The sequence below is a fragment of the Marmota marmota genome, unplaced genomic scaffold (genome assembly GCF_001458135.2).
Source record: "Marmota marmota marmota unplaced genomic scaffold, marMar, whole genome shotgun sequence".
NCBI classification, from domain to species: domain Eukaryota; kingdom Metazoa; phylum Chordata; class Mammalia; order Rodentia; family Sciuridae; genus Marmota; species Marmota marmota.
Window position 1 is genome coordinate 9751639 of NW_025999853.1, and position 17586 is coordinate 9769224.

Here is a 17586-nt window from a genome sequence, read left to right on the forward strand (position 1 = left end):
GGGGGGGGGGGGGGGGGCAGGGAGAGAAAGGAGGTGGGTGGGAGATTGAGATTTGTGTGGGATAAAGAAACCATCAAATTTAGAATTTGATGGCTCATGGGTCACTGAGGGACATATTTTTTTTTTTTTGGTGTGTTTTTTAATGTAAGAAAGGGATTTTCTTAGAAAATTCTTATTTTCATAAAGCTTTCTTATTTCATTCTCAGTTTTCTCAAAGTTACATAATCTTCTGATGAACTCCATCTTGTTAACAAGGATATTTCCACTGAGGGAACTCTGTCTCCTCCCTGTCTTCTGCTCTAGCTGGACGCTCAGCACATGTGTTTGCTTATTAACTACTGAGGTACTAGAAGGTGGAACTCAAGTTTGCTGTGTTTTAACAAGGCTCCCAATAATCTCAGTGCCTTCTAACTGTGGTTTATTTCACTATCATACATGGAGGTGAAGGTGAGATGGGGTTTCTCATCAGGTCATTCCAGCTTCCAGGCTGAGGAAGCCCCTATGTAGGACTCGCCTGGGAAAGGGACAAGTGAACTGGCCAAAATGTCTTAACTCATTAAGTCCCAAGTGTTCGGTTCTGTGAATATTTCAATGACACAAGTGATTAAAATAGGTCAATACTTGTTGTCAATTTAAGTTTTTATAGATATTCACATCTTGGATGATGGCACAAAGTTAAGATTTATTCCTTCTGTTCCAACATGGTGAATATCCATAGTTATTCACATTTCGTTGGTCAAACACGGCATATGACTCAGCCCAAGTCCAGTAAGGTGAAAACATAACCCTCCCCCCGCAGGTGACATAATAAATCACATGACCATGGGCAAGAATAAACAGTACTCATAGAGAGGAGCTTGAGAGTAATTGAAAAAAACATATAATCTGCTATGATAATAAAAACTTATAGAAAAATTGAAAAGTATAGAGAAGAAGGAAAACAAAAATTACCTGTAACCCACTGTTAGCATTCTGATATATTCCCTTTCAGTATATGCATATACACACATTTGCTTGTTTAACAAATTTATTATTCTATAACATACACATATGCCTTAAAATCTGCTTATTTATATAGAATTATATATTGAACTCTTTCTCACATAAGTCATAATTTTTTAAAATATCATTTTAGAGACTGCATAGTTTTTGTATTAGTTCTATTAGTTTTTATAGCAATATCGAAAAACTGTTAGCTTGGTTGTGTGACTTCATAGAGCAAGAGTTTGTTCCTTGTACAGGTTACATGTCCAGCCCAGAATGGCTTAGACACCCTGTTCATCTTGCTCACTCCAGAACAGAACAGAGCCGCTGCCATCTCAAATGTATCTGGTTGTTGTGAAGGCAGGAGAGAGACTAAGGAAAGCATGTGTTGGCTCTTAGATCTTCTGTCCCAAGAGTTTTCATGTTCTGTTAACCAAAGCAAGTCATATGGTGTCACTGATTTTAATAACCACAATATTTTATAGATCTTCTAGTCAAGAGATTGAATCTATTTTCCAACCTTTGTCCCTTCGCTTGGCCATGTGACTTACTTTGGCTAATGGGACATTAGCAAATGTAATACTGAGGTTTGACACATGCTATGTATTGGAACTTCTCTCTCAATGCTATTAGAACAGCCTGAAATTGAGCTAGAGGATGAAAGGCCACATAGAGAGGTTGGGCTGTCCCAGATGAGTATGTGAGGACATCCTCAATTATTCTGCTCCAGCTGAGCCAGTCCAGACCAAAAGAACCATCCAACCAATCCGCAGATTTTGAGAATGTTTTAAGGTATGAAAACTGGAGGGTTGTTATGCAGTAAGAGCTGGCTATGTATGTGATCATCTCTAATGTAATCTGGGGAGGGAGCCATGATGTTTTTGAAGAGTCTTTCTATCTATATCAATATTAAATCTTATAGATGTGCTATAATTTGTTTAACCATGTTCTTATTGTTAGAATCACACTGTGACCAAATGTGTGACACAACATTTATTACAACTAGAAATAACACTCCCATAAACGTCTGTGTGTATACATTTTTACCCAAGTTTCTGGTTATTTCATAATAATAGAAACTTCCATTATAAAAATAGATTGTGTGTATACATCTGTGTGTATGCATTTTTATCCAAGTTTCTGGTTATTTCATAATAATAGAAACTTCCATTATAAAAATAGATTGTCTGAATAAGAATTACAAGGTCAAGATTTAAGCCTCTTAGTATTTATCAAATTATGTGCCAAAAGGATTGTACCAATTTATATATATCATGAAAGAGTCTAAGTATAACCATGTTACTGCAGCCTTATTCACTATTATTGAGTGTAAACTTTTTTAAAGTATTTTTTTAGTTGCAGATGGACACAACACCTTTATTTATTTATTTGTTTGTTTATTTATTTTTATGTTCTGAGGATCAAACCCAGTGCCTCACATGTGCTGGGAAAGCGCACTACCACTGAGCTACCACCAGCCCCTTGAGTGTGAACTTTTAAAAACATCTTTGGCTGGGCATGGTGGTATATACTTGTAGTCCCAGTTACTCACAGGGCTGAGGTGGGAGGATTATTTGAGCCCAAGATTTCGAGACCAGTCTGGGAAATATAGCTAGATCGTATCTCAAAAAACAACACACAAAAAAAAAAAAAAAAAAGCAAAGGAAAGAAAAAAAAACTTTGCTAAGCTAATGGGGAATTGTTTTTCATTTAAAAGTTAATTTCTTTGAAAATTGAGGTTGAAGTTTTTGCACTTTTTTGAATTTTATACAACATCGAAAGTTTATGTTATATTTCTTTACTTTTCTATATTAAATCAAATTCAACTTGAGTGCCCCACAGAACAAAATTGGCAGGAAGCCCAATACCCAGTTTCCTTTCCCTCCCTTAGTTGATGGGGACCTGGATTCCTGCAGAGGTGGTGTGGAAGTGGGGGGCTCTTGCCACACCCCATCTCTCTCCAAGCTAGGCTCTAGGAAAATTTCACCTTTTCCCATCCTTGAGGTAGTGTTCAGTTCTCACACTTGGACTCGCCTTATTGAGGTCTGTTTACCTCAGAGACACTGGAGTGGGTACAGGTCCCCTTTCTGCTCAAATCTGTCACCATTTGTCACCCATTATCACCCTCCACCAACACTTTAGGAAGATGGGGTGCAGATCTCTAGTTCCCTGTACTTGACAGGGTTAGTTATGGTTTGGGAAAACTGAAGTGTGGCATTGAGGAGATGGGGAGAGGAAGGGAGGAGGCTGGGATAATGGGTGCTTATGTGTATTCCAAAATGCTTTTACCAAAGGAATGAGCAGATATTGCAGAAGAAAGCCATTTTAAGTGGGAAGTCTGTTACAAAAAAAAAAAAAATGAGCTGGGGGTGTAGCTCAGTTGGTAGAGTGCTTGCCAAGTGTGCCCAAGGCCCTGTGTTCAGTCCTTAGCACTGAAGAAAAATTTCACAATATAATCATTGAGATCAAAATATAAAGTCAGACTATGAACACACTTCCTGAACATAACACCAAGACCCTCTGTATTCCCACCTGCTACTTCCACTATTTTTTTTTTCATACACTTCTCTTTGAAAAAGCTTCACTTCCAATGTCAGAGGGTCCAGCTTTTGTCAGTCAATCATCCAACAGCTGCTCTCAGCCCTTGGGGTGATGGGAAGATGCAAATACCCAGTCATAGTTGCATGTCCCCATTTTTTCTTCCACTTTTCTTTCAGGAAAAGTTACTGAGAGATGCAGAAAAGTGCTTGTGGTGGCCCTCCTTCGTGCTACCTGCCCCTGTGTCAGAGTGGGCGGATGGTGCAGTCGCCAGGTTGCCCGCATCTCAGACGAATGAAGAACTGGTAGAACTGGTGAGAAACCACATGAAGCCTGCTAATGCCAAACTCATGTTGAGGCCACATGTGCCCCTGCAATCTGTGTGTGCATTCTGTCTTCTATGAAGGACTGTCAACAAAGGAAGGGAACGGAAACTCTTCCCAGTGTGGGGCCACCTCCCTTCCCCACACACGCTCAAGCTGGGGCAGTGGATTTAAAAGTGGGCAGAGGAACAGGGCCTCTGAGACAGAAGCTCGAGTAAGGGCTCAGCTCTCTTGTTTTGAATTTGTCCCTGGAGAAGAGAGGGGTTTTTAGAGCTGTCTTACTCTTCCAGGCCCACTGGGATGGGGGGAGGTCTTTGATGTAGTTACCCCACCACGAAATCTCATCTTAAGGTTCAGCTTGAGCCACGCAGAAGGAATACGTCTTTTGAAAGAGCAGAAGAGCCCAGAAGCCTCTGGGTGCAGCAGGACACTGTCTAAGCTGACGACCTGCCGGGCAGCCTGATGGATGATGAAACTTCACAGACTGGGAGAGAATTCCCCATCCAGATTGTCTGCTCCCCAGAGCTCGCTGATTGCCCTCATCCCTGTTAACAAAAGCAGATGTGTGCTCATGAGCAAAGTAAACATTCAAGGTCAATATATGTTCCTCTCCGCCAATCTAGCTTGGCACTTCAATATGAGCAAATCGTCTATGAAGCAGAGTGGAACTTTTCTATAACACTGGTGTCGAGTGACAGGACTCACATCTGTGTCTTAGGTTAACTGCTATATTCAATGTCTACACAATAGACTTTTTCTGTTTCCCTGTTTTTCCAGGGAAACAGAAACTCTGTTTGAGCTACAGTAAATCTACTGACATGGAATAGTTATTCCTTATTAGAGAAACAAGAGAGTAGAATACTTAAGAGCCAAAGTGTGAATCTTGGTCCTAATGCTTGTTATTGGTGGAACTTGGGCAAATAATTTAACCTCAATGTCTACTGCTATAAAATGGAACGTTTAAATTTTTATTTGTTTTGCTGCTTGAGATTCAGAGGTGATCACTCGTCTATTCTGAATGCTGCATGTGTTGGGAAACAGAGAAGGAGCCTGGAGCCCTGAGCACTGTGTGGAGTGGAGCCTCTGCTCTTCAATTATGGGCCTCTGCATTTTTGTATAAAAAAGAAAAACCATCAAATTTAAGCTACTGTTATTTTGTGTTCTATTACTTAAAGACAAAATGAATCTAACAGTGTTCAGAAGCCTGGATTCTGGAATTAAAATGCCTGGGTTCAAACACTTACTAGCTCACAGCTTTAGTTAATTTGTTTTACTTCTTTCCCTCAACTATAAGGTGAGGATGCTAAAGACAGCATCTACCTTCTAAGATTCTTAGGAATGAGCTAAGATAAAATATATAAAGTTTAAAATATATAAAGCCTGGAGCATGGTAAACAATAAATATGAACTATTATTAAAAATCAGCTATGAAATATATAAAGAATCAAGATGTTCCCAAATGGAACAAATCAAAGGGTATTCTTCTCTCAAATCAAAGGTAGGCTTTTTAGTGCTAAGGAATATAAATGGTGCTGATATTAATATCTTTAAAATTAGGGTGTAGCTCAGTGATAGAACACATGCTTAATATTTAAAAGGCCGTGGGTTCAATCCCCTGACCCAATAAATAAGTAGAACATACACGTGGCACTTTGTAAGAATCTTTCCATCACTCTGATGAGTTAATTATTATTATTTGCAATTCATGGAGAAGATAATCAAAGGTCAGAAAGGTTAAGCAACTTGCCAAAGATCACACAGCTGCTAAGGAGCTGTGGTGGTATTCAAATATAGGTCTTTTGCCCTTTCATTTTCTACAAATCTTCACTTTCTTTTAAATGCAATTTTTTTGTACTGCTATGCACTGCATATCTTTATCATGTTTTTTTTTTAATATAAAAACCTTTTTGTAAAGGGCTGGATTTTTCTCATAGTAAAGAATCATAGTCCATATCCCCATGTAAGAAATTTTGTTTCTTCATCCCTGACAGAGCTCAGATACACCACACACACACACACACACACACACACACACGCCCTTTATTTGATTCAGTAAAATGTTAACCCTAGAATATGCTTGAGAAAAGGAGATCCAACTAGGGCTCTGCTCAGGAATTGGGGTGGAAGAAAAGTCTGGGTCCATTTTGATTGCAATCTAGATAGTGGGGCTTGATTGTGACCCTCAGGCTCACCCTGCAAGGGACCCAAAGAAGAGTGGAGCATCTGGGGTGGGGCCGGGCTTGCGGACAGTGCATGTGTTTTGAATTGGCAATTCTTTTAACAGAAGCAGTTTGGAACTAAGACTGGGAAGCTGCTGCTCACTGGGAATGTTGCTGCCATTTTCCATGTTTCCTGAGGGCAGGGCCAGCAGCGGCTACCAGAGCATCTGGGGGATTTGAGTTAGATGCTAGGATGAACTTGCCCTCTCTAGTAGTTGTGAAGGGCAGACACATAGGGGGCTGTAGACTGTTACTATCCACGAAAACGTGAAGAAAGAATCAGGGAGGCAGATGTTTTCACCCTTTGTGTACTTTAGAAAGTGCTTTTGAGTTTCCCATCATGCATAGAGGGTACTGCAGGTAGAGACTATGAATTTAGGAAACAGGAATGAGAACAAAAAGAAAGGACATAGTAATTCCCAGCAGTAGTTTCTTCATTCAACATAGTCCTGCGTTCAAATCTCAGCTTACTAATGCAATGATTTGGGCCAATATCCTTATCCACTCTGCTCAGTTTCCTCTTCTATAAAAAGGAAATCACAGTGTATCTACCACTTAGAGAGACTGAGGTTGAAGTAAAATATCTCTAATATGCATTTCATAATCTTCTTATGAAGCTTTTCCTTTTCTGTGACTCTATGATTCAGCACTTCCTGGAATTCAAAAGTACTAGAAACCTTCCAAGAGTTTAAACTTTCATTTCTAGCTTCTAAGCTCTTCCCAGCATTACTCTGAGAAGAGTGGTAGAGACATCAGAAATCAGGCACAGCAACTGGGCTTTGTCTTCTGGTTCAATAATGCCCCATCCCATTTCATCTTCTCCACTGTCCTCAAGGTCAGAAACAAGATGCTCCAGGAGGGTAGACTCAAGGTGGGATGTGGCTATTGCTTATGCCCCCTCACTGCCTGTATAGATGAGCTATACTGAAACCTCCTAGGGGCTTGGGACAGAGTCCATAATGGGGCAATCTTCAAAGGCACAACTTTGGGGACAACTGGGCAGAAAAAATCAGGCACCAGAGGGGTGCTACCCCTGCTCACTTGGGGACCCTGATTCTCACATGTATTCAATGAGAGGATAAAATCAGGTAAATGCCACAGATCCTCCAGAGCCAAAGCATCTCTGAGCCAGTGAGGTACAGAGCTCCTCCGGGCGTAAACTCCACTATCTTCTGTTGGTTTCCGTGAGCCACACTCCTGAGTCTTGTTTACACTTCCTTTTGAGGAAATGATTTTAAAAGTCTGTGTAAAGTTCCTAAGTGGGGCTCTGGGCAGGGGCAGGATTGGCAGGCAGAGGCAGAGGCAGTCATGACAAGGGAGGATGCAGGGGAAATGTAACCTGCCCGAGCTGTAGCTGCTGACAATATCACCTCAGAACAAGCCACCCCATAAATCCTCATGCTTCTCCTGGGTGGGGAGGCCTGACTGCCATGTTCTACTCCACGGGAAACTGACAAGGATGTGAGAAAGTTAGGTATGTAAGTTCTGTCCCCAAGCCTCTCATATCCTCCCACATCACTAAAAAGAGTCTAAGTCTAGAAAAAAACATTCAAATTAAAAAAAAAAAAAAAAACCTTGGATCCTAAAGAAGTTTGTTGTTTTCCTCATCTGTATTTTTAAAGTGAGAACTGACAAAGGAAAGAATTCCCTTTTTTAACTAATAGGCTCCATAGGACTTCCCCTGTTGAATGTAGCTGCCCCAAAGTGAGGACAAACAGCTGAGAACAGTTGCTTTATGTGATTTTCTGTCTCCAAAGGTAAAGGGCAAAAAGATGTTCTCTAATCTGATTCTATCCCTTTTTTCTTTCCTTTTTTTTTTCCTTTGGTCAAAGGAGATAGAAACAAACCCAAAAAGAAAAGGAGTTTGTTCTCAGTAGCTTTCCATTCAGCTGGAAAAGAATTGCTCAAGTCTCTCTGGCTGCTACAACTTGTGTTTGCCTTTTCTTGCCATTTTGTGGAGGGAACGGCCATAAATGCGGTTCGCTAGCGCCCCCTATTGTCCATTTCAGGAAACTAACCATGCTCCATAAACTGCTATACTTGATTCCATCTTAAACTCTTTAATAAATCTCAACAATTCAAAATTGTGATTCTGCATTTGATTCCCTGACAGGCAATTCATGGTAAAGTTACATTGCTATTTCCTATACTTATAGAATGTTAGGAAGGGTCCTTTGAAAATATTTAGCCAATTTATTTTATTTTATTTTATTTTTTACCAAGTGTGGCATTAGTTATGGCTATAACCCCCCCAAAAAAGGGTCAGGAAATGCTGGGTTAAATAGGCATTGATAAACATTAAATGTTTATTAATGGACAGTCTTTTCTTCCAGCCTTCTCAGAGCATTTAATTTGGAATGGGTAGCTTCCAAGAGGAAATGCGATTTCTCAATCACACTTGACAACAGAACCACTTTTTATATGCATTTCTCTTAGGGCCAATATTCAAAAGGACACACTTGGGATGTGCTGAGTCTAAATGAATCGTTATACAAATTTGGAAACTGAGTCCCAGTGACTCGGGGATAGTAAGGTCCCTGCAGGCAACTCCCAGCAACTTCTTTGTGAGGATGCCCCTGTTAAAGTTGACCTTTCGTACTTCTGTACCCACAAAGTATGTTTATGTATTGAATGGGGCAGGGCATTGCATGCAGCCAAGGACATTGGGAAAGTCAAGAAGACCCCTTTTAAAGAGTACATTCCAACTATGAGGAGAATTTGTTTCTGATATTTTCAGTTCCATTTCTCTCTGACTCTTCTAAAAACTTCATTAATTTATAAAAAGTCTCTATTGAACAAATACTTATTTAGCACCTGTTGTGCACACATACTAAGGAAGGTGAAGTGGTGATGGTACCACATCAGATTACAGTAAAGATCTATGGGATCAAGTGCTGGGTCTGCCAGATTCTGGTTGTGTATATTTGGACAAATTGCTTATAATTCTATCTATAGAATGGAGATAATAATGCATCCATCATAGGATTGGGTTTAGGATTGAAATAGACAATACACAATAATACACATAAAATGGTCAGCACTGTGCCGACACATAGAAGTACTCAATAAATATTGGCCTCAGCTATTACTGTTGTTGTTGTGATTATTGAAGCTTGTTTCCTGCTCCCAAGAACTTAATAATTCAGTTGGAGTAAAAAGACAGCACACTCAGAAACTTCAAATAACAATGAAAGGGAATGGACGAGAAGCATCCAGGTTTCACATCTACTTGCAGACTCCAGCCAGCCTTCAGTAGCTGCCTCAAGTGTCACTTAAATTCTTATGGTAAGAAGAATCCCAAGGTTTTTTTGCCAGCTACAGAGAGAAAGAGCCCCAGTACCGATTATGACGTTGGTCAAGGGAATATGGAATATTGATATGCAGTTATGTGGCATATGTTTGCCAATCCTAGAATGAATGATGAAATAATTAGACAGGACCATTATTTCTGGAGGAGATGGGATAAGCTGGCCCTGGACGATGGTAGCTTATGAATGGAAAACACTGAAATAAGGAAGGGAAGTATTCTGTGAGAGGAGCACTAAGGATAAAACCAACATGTCCTATTTGGGTGGCACTAAGTGAACCCTGTCTGGGGGAGGGTTTGATCAGCTCTATAAATATGGTAACCAGAGATGCTGAGCTGGCCACCCAACATCAAATAAACTATCCCACTATCCCCATTAGCTCCCTCATGTGCACTGTGCTATGTGCCTGGATTTGAGAGCCAGACAATGTGGACACCATTCCATCTCTAGTACCAATATTCTCTACCATGGAGCTATTCAAAGGCTCTTTCCCATAGCCCTTGCTCACCAGGACAATCCTTTGGCATTAAGTCCATGGCTGCTGTTCAAAGACCATTACCCTTTGTGCACTTTAGAAAGTGCACATCATGCACAGATGGTACTGCAGCCCCAAGCATCTGAGCTTCCCTACAAACACACATGCAGGGAAAAAAAATAGCTGAAGATGGAAAATGAAGAATCGACCTACCAGAAACTGGAGTGTCCAGGCATACTATGTGTCTCTTCTACATCCAGTACTACACTAGCTCTGGGAGGAATATCAAAGAGGTACTTATTAAAACCACAAATAAGGATGGGAGGTTTTGCAAAATTTCCTGTTTGCAAAACTTCATAACTTGGTATAATGAGATATTATTCATCTACTCTTTTTTATTGAATGTCTCCCACTAACACTTCTGTGTTAGTCAGGACATGTGTGGTCACAAGTGACAGAGACCTAATTCAAACTCATTTCATCCAAAGGAGGTGGGTATTATAAGGGATAATATGATGGCCATGAAATCTAAAGACAGAAATGTGCCCGAGGCTTGGGAACAACGGGAACCAGGAATCCAAACACTACTGTCACAGTTCTCTCTTACTCTTCTTGTCTCTATGATTCCACTCACTCCTCGTTAGCTTAATTCTTTGCTCTAGCTAGAGATCAGCTTTCTCCGTGGTGAAAGACCTGGGGGCCAAAAGCTCCTAAGTTTACTAGTATCCCTATATAATTTTTGTCCCTGCAAAAAAAGACTAAATGTTCCTTCTAGTTCCAAGCCAAAAAGTCCCAGAAAATAACTCACTGAAGCAGTTTGAACCAGGTCAACTCTAGAGAGTAATGAGACAACATGGCAGTTTCTGTGGGGGCCACAAAGATGGAACCCAGGGAGAAAACTTTTGAAAGAAGAGAGGTGATGTGCTGGGCAAACAGTGGAAGAGATGCCCGTTACATTCTTCTCTTATTTATTTTTAAAATGCCAATTCAGTTAGCACTCAACCAACAATTCCATTCACTTAAACACTTATTCACTTACTGAATGTCAATACGAGGTAAACTGCACTAGATTTTAGGGATGCCAATAGGAACATGATGTTCTCTTTAAATCATGTGCCTCTTAAAGGGCTGGCTGGGCATTTGGAGATACAAAGAAATATACTTAGTTTAGTACCTTTAGTAACTTATCATATAATGGGAGAAAGAAAACTATACACTTAGAGAATAATCAAGGGGCAAGTTGTGTGCTTGCTATGAGGGTAGGAGAAGGTTCTAGGTGAGTGAGTTCAGTGGAATCCGGAGCACTCAGGAGAAGTATCTTGGAGAAGGCAGTATTTTTGCTGGGTCTTTGGAGGATGAGGAAGTTTTGTTTCTGACTACATGTGTTTAAAGCACTGTATTTTCACAACATCACACCAAGTGCGGCCTCTGCCTCTGGAGGCGTTCTGGAAGGCAGCCGCCAGCCAGTGGCCTGTTCCTTTCTCAGAGACAGGACTACCACCCACAACTCTTCTGATAGCCTTGTTTTTAATTGCCATGGGCTGTTGGATCAAAGCCGCTGAGTTTGAGGCAAGTTCAAGATAATTTCCTTCAAGGATTAACTCATCTTTCTGGGCTTGGGGAGCCTCACAAGCAACATCTGGTACCGCCTGCTGAGGGGGATTTCACCCCAGGAGTTTCAAATTTCAACATGTGAGCCGTCCTGTTGAACAACATCATCGCTGGGAAACTTTGCTCAGAGACGTTATCTTGTAACGAGAGCTGCTTGTGACACCCCACAGACATGTTTTGCACATGACTATAATAACTGTAACAGGTTCCTTTATCACTTTATGTCTTGCCAAAGTGACTGAATTCCAATTGTCAGGGTTGAAAGCCCCCTGTGGGTTTCCTCTGGGGCCATTCCACAGCCCATCCCAGTACCATGAACTTTTGCATAATCTAAAACCCTCCCTGTGCCTGGACCAGCCCCTAAAGTCACATTTAACATAGGTTCAGGGAATCTGTTGGCAGTTCCTATTGCCAGATCCCATATGTCACCTCCTTGTCTGCCCAGGCTTCCTGCAAAGTCCTTGGGATGATCTCCTTGCCTCGTGGTAAAACTATGACTTTATTCCTTCATGCTGTGTCTTTGGTATTCCCAGGTCTACCCTCTGCATCCCATGGCCTAGTCCAGCCACCCCTGGGGCTCTCTTTGAGGTCACAATTTTACCACGTTCTTAAATGTGAAACATTATAAAGTGAGTAGTGGAGTGTTCTATGGGGGGTGTATGATTCATAGGAGAACTATTACCCTCACCCATGGCTCACCAGGGAGATGAGGCTCAGAGTTTGAGTAAACTGCTCAAGTACAAGATATAAACCCCTGTCTGTCTCACACCCCTGCCTGCTCTTTTTAAGGGATAAACAGGGGGATGCAAGGAAATGGTCATGGGAATCCCTACTTCCAAGTGGAAGAGGGAGAAGGAAAGAGAAATGAGGAAAAGCCAAAAGGAAGTTGGCTCTGAGTGTAGAGCAGAGTGTTGAGGCGTGGTCAACTGGGTAGACAGCCAGAATAGGTTCAAACTGTTGAAGGTATTGGCCAATGTCAGTAGTGGATCTGCAAGAGTTTTCTAGGAAGCAGTTAGAGCAACACAGACCACAAACAAAAGGAAAGAGCAGGAGCTATTTTGTATCTACTAAACTAGAAATTCTAGGGTGGGGCCCAGGACCTGAGGTCTGATAAGCCGTCCAGGTGATTCTGGCGCACCCCCAATTTTGTGAGCCACTGCTAATGAACAGCGTTTTTCATTCCTGAGTGGAATCACCTGGGCCATTTCCTGAAATTCTGATCTGATTTATCCAGGCAATGTTTTTGTTAGTTTGGTTTTGGTACCAGGGATTGAACCCAGCGGCACTTAACCACTGGGCCACATCCCCAGGCCTTTTATATTTTATTTAGAGACAGAGTCTCACTAAGTTGCTTTGGGCCTCGCTAAGTTGCTGGCTGGCTTTGAACTCACAATCCTCCTGTCTCGGCCTCCAGAACCGCTGGGATTACAGGCTTGGGTTACTGCGCCTGCCCGGCTCAGCAATGTAGTTTCACAAAGCTCTCCACATGACTAATGTGAAATAGGGGGTTGAAAACCAGTGCTGCAGAGGGAGGAAGCTGGGGGAGAGGAGTCAAAGAGGAGTGGAAGGGGCAATGGCGTAACTGCAACGCAGGACTCTGGCTGTGCCAGACCTTGTGCTAAGGCAGGGCTTTGCAAGCTTTAATGGGCAGAAGGATCATTCATTCCCAAGTGCTTTCCAGCAATGCTCCAATGAGTCCACAGGACAAGTCTGTGTGCCACCAATAGTCCCATTTTACAGATAAGAACACTGAGGCTTCAACAAGGGGATTAGAGTAAGGAAGGGCTAGAGCTGGAATTGGAAATCAGGTCTCTTTTCATTCCAAAGTGCTTCTTCTTCTTTCTAATTATGGTAAAATTATATAACATTCACCACTTTAACTATTTTTAAGTGTACAGTTCGGTAGCACTCAAAATGTGTGGAGAAATCACTGCTTCCAGAACTTTTTTGTGGTTGTTGGTACCAGGGATTGAACTCAGGGGCACTCAACCACTCAGCCCCATTCCCAGCCCTATTTTGTATTTTATTGACAGGGTCTCACTGAGTTGCTTAGTTCTTTGCTTTTTGCTGAAGCTGGCTTTGAACCTATGATCCTCCTGCCTCAGCCTCCTGAGCCACTGGGGTTACAGGCATGATCACCACACCCAGCTTCAGAACTTTTGCATAATCTAAAACAGAAAATGTTATCCATTAAACAATAATTCTCCATGTCCCCCTCCTCCCCATCCCTGGTAATCTCTCTTCTACTCTTTGTCACTATGAAACAAAGTTTTTGTTGTTGTTGTTGTTGTTTTGGTAATGGAGATTGAATCCAGGGCCTGGTGCTCCCAGCCATTTCTAATTTTTATTTATTTTTTTCTCCTCCTCCTCCTTCTTCTTCATTTTTTTTAAGTTGTAGATGGACACAATACCTTTATTTATTTATCTTTATATGGTGCTAAGGATAGAACCCATGTCTCTTACATGCTAGGCAAGTGCTCTACCACTGAGTCACAACCCCAGCCCCTAATTTTTATTTTGACATAAGGTCTTGCTGAATTGTCCAAGCTGGCCTTGAACTTGTGATCCTTCTTCCTCAGCCTCTTGAGTAGCTGGGATTATAGGTGTGAGCCACTGCACTGGGCAAAGTACTTATTCTCAATCACTATATATTTCAAGATAGGATCAAGAGGATGTGGAGGTGCTGAATTTGATACTGATGGTATCTGTGAGGTAGGTAAAGCCACTACCTGTAACCTATGTCCCCACAATATGGAATAGCTTATAACCACCCCCTCAAAAAAAGCAAATTCTTTTTGTCTCTGTGCCCAGCACTTGCTAATCCTTCCATGAGCTATGCCTTTTCCCACTTCACCTTCATTTACCCAACTGTCTCCTTTGAGTCTCCTGCCAGGCATGACCATCCTAGGGAGCTGAATCAAGTGCTTTGACTAGTGGGGTCTCACAGACCAAGGCTTGAAAAACATTCAATCCAATCTCCCAGACATCTTGGGAAAATGCACATGCAGATTTAGTAAACCTGGTTCAGAGCCCTAAGACTCTGCATTTCTACCAAGCTCCTAGGTGATAGGGCTTGGTCCCCAGGCCACACCTTGTAATGAGGTCACAGAATGCAGTGCTTCGCCATGACACATTTTACTGCCATGTTTCCTTGGCTGCTTCACCACCCCAATGAAATATCTTGAGGGCAAAATCCTGTCTTATTTGTTATTATATTCCTAGACTCAAAAACTGGCTGGCCCAGAGTAACACTCAATAAATGCTGAATGAATGAATGAATATACGAATGAGCTCACAGTCTGGAAGGATTAAAAAGGAACCAGATCTTTGATACTAAGGAACCTAGCATTTATCATAAAGTCATGGGCAGGTACTGGGGGATTTTAAGTAAGAAGGTGATAATATCAGGGGTGTGTGTGTGTGTGTGTGTGTGTGTGTATGTGTGTGTGTGCTGTATGCAAGACATGTTGGAAAGGACCAGGACTGAAGTCAAGGAAATAACAGTAGCAAGATACTGCACTGGTCTAAGTAAATAATTATGAAGGCCTGAACTAAGACAGTAATTATGGCAACAGAGAGAAGGAAAATGACTGAAGATCAGATGAGTAGGTTGATCATAAATCCTCATTTGCTTCAGATGGTTTATCCCAGGAATAACCCTTCTTTGGATGATAATTATCTGTTCACTCTATGCACAGGAGATTGAGTTAGTAGATCATGGGGGGCTGGAGGAAGCAGCAAGAGAAATCTAGAAGGCTTCTCAAATATTTGCCCTGAATGACCCAGTGGATGGTAATACTTCCAACCATGCTCTGTAGTTCAGGAGATAAAACAATAGAAGCATCTCTTGAAATAAAAATATTTAAGATGTTATTGCAGAGTACTCAGTAAATTGCAGTACATAAAATGGCAAGGAATTGTATTGGAGGCAAACAAATGGCTGAAGTTTGGAATCCTAATGGAAGCATCACCCCACGAGACACCCTCCCTCCCTGAAGCTTGTAATTGAATTAGTCCCAAAACGACTTATTCCATTAGGAAAGGGGCCTTCGCGGCTATTCAGACCAACTGCAGGTGGGATGTCAAAAAGGGCAATTAATTCTTGGATTTGTTTGTCATTTCCCATTTTCTTCCATTCAGGTCACTGCTGTGATCGCTCCAAACAATTGGTGACTTTTGAGTGTCTTCACGATGAACTGGATTCAGTTGTCCATGTTCATTTAGACACTCAGTATGATGGGTCGGTCACACCACATCCTGGTTGAGTCAGTAAAATATATCCTCTGGTTTGACAGTCTTAATTCAGGGGACACCAAAATGTTCTATGCCATTTCCAAGTCTCATGACCCAAGATCCTTACTCATTTATTCATTATCAACAATACCTCCATCTCCCCTCCCCTACAACATGTCAACAGCTGGATAATTATTTAATAAGCCTCAGGAAATACCTTTGCTTCTTTTCTCTTGGCCTGAGACCTGGGATTTTCCCAGTTTCAGTTTTCAAGGTGGCTCTTAGTTAAGAGTTCCAAATGCGGTCAACAGCAGAATAAATTCACCCACTAGAGATTTTTGAGGGAACTTTGAAACAAAACTGTGGCTTTTTAAGTATTGAGAGGAAATGAAAGACTGAACTAAGCTCAGTCTTCATTTTAATACATGTGTTACAGGTCATGTTAGCAGCTGTCAAAGTGCTGGCCAATTCTGAAGACATCACTCTTCGCCCTAAATCAGATGTCTTGGGTGGTATCTGGAACTCACTCTGTGGGCTGACCCTGACAGAAGGATAGTTAATGAAGGTGAAATTTGTGTTTTAGACTTTCCTGACATTTGTTCTAATATTAGCCTAGTGAGAAAGTGAGAGTAGGAGAGCTGGAACCCAGAACCTCAAGTCCTGCCACTACTTTGGGATAAGAGAGGATATGAAATGCTGGAGGTCTGATGTCAAATCTATAGGTCTGACAAAAGTGAATGCTGAGAACAAGTGATCCAATCCAAAAATAGGCAAAGGACTTGAATAGACTTCTCCCCAAAGGGGGGGGGGATATATATATATATATCCAATTCACACAAGAAGAAAATGCTCTATATCACTAGTCATTAGAGAAAATGCAAATAAAAACTAAAATGAGATACCATCTCATACCTATTAAGATGGCTACCAAAAAAGATAGAAAAAAAAAAATCAAATGATAGTTAGCACATGGAAAAACTGAAAACTTGTGTTGGTGGGAATGTAAAATGGCACAGCCATTGTAGAGAACAGTATGCTATACACACACACACACACACACACACACACACAATTCTGCTTCTGGGTATATGCCCCAAAGAATTGAAAGCAGGGTCTCCAAGAGATACTTAAGTACTTGTGTTCGTAGCAACATTGTGCACAATAGTTCAAATGTGGAAATAACTAAAGTATCCCATCAACAGATGAACGGATAAGCAGAATGAGATACATATGTGCAATGGACTACTATTTAGCCTTAAAAAGGAAGGAATCCTGTTATATACTACGGCGTGGATGAACCTGGAGCACATTATGCTAAGTAAAATAAGCCAATCAAAAAAGACAAATCCTGTAGGGTTCCTCATACAGGTAATTAGAATAAGCCACATCATAGATAGGAGGTAGAATGATGGTTGCCCGGGGCTGGGAGGAGGGGAGAAGAATGGAGAATTATTATTTAAAGGATACAGACTTTCAGTTTTACAAGCTGAAGAGAGTTACCAGGGTGGATATTGGTAATGGTTGTGCAACGTTATAAATTTACTTAATGCCACTAAAGTGTACTCTTCAAACGACTAAGATGAGAAACTTCATGTTTATGTGTTTTGCTACAATTTTTAAAAGTTTAAAATGTTTTTTGAAGTGAATTCTCAGGATTTCTCGCCAGCCTGATGGCAGCCTAAATGGTCTTTCCCCTGTGCCTGCCATGACTTCTCCCTGAAGAAGTCCAGAACAACACTATTGATGTAGTTCAGAGGTAGAATGCTTACCTAGCATGCATGAGGCCCCAGGTGCCATCCCCAGTAGCACCACAAAAAAGAAAGAAAGAAAGAAAGAAAGAAAGAAAGAAAGAAAGAAAGAAAGAAAGAAAGAAAGAAAGAAAGAAAGAAAGAAAG

General features: G+C 41.3%; 1 protein-coding gene across 1 annotated transcript in view; it reads right to left on the reverse strand.

Annotated features, from left to right (window-relative positions):
• Window positions 1–3522: 3522 nt before the first annotated feature.
• The window catches only part of Dram1 (DNA damage regulated autophagy modulator 1), a 54530-nt gene continuing 40466 nt past the window's right edge, over window positions 3523–17586 (reverse strand). The window contains exon 8 of the transcript XR_007347581.1: window positions 3523–4390. The gene's annotated coding sequence lies outside the window, so the exon portion shown is untranslated. The remainder of the gene's footprint in view (window positions 4391–17586) is intronic.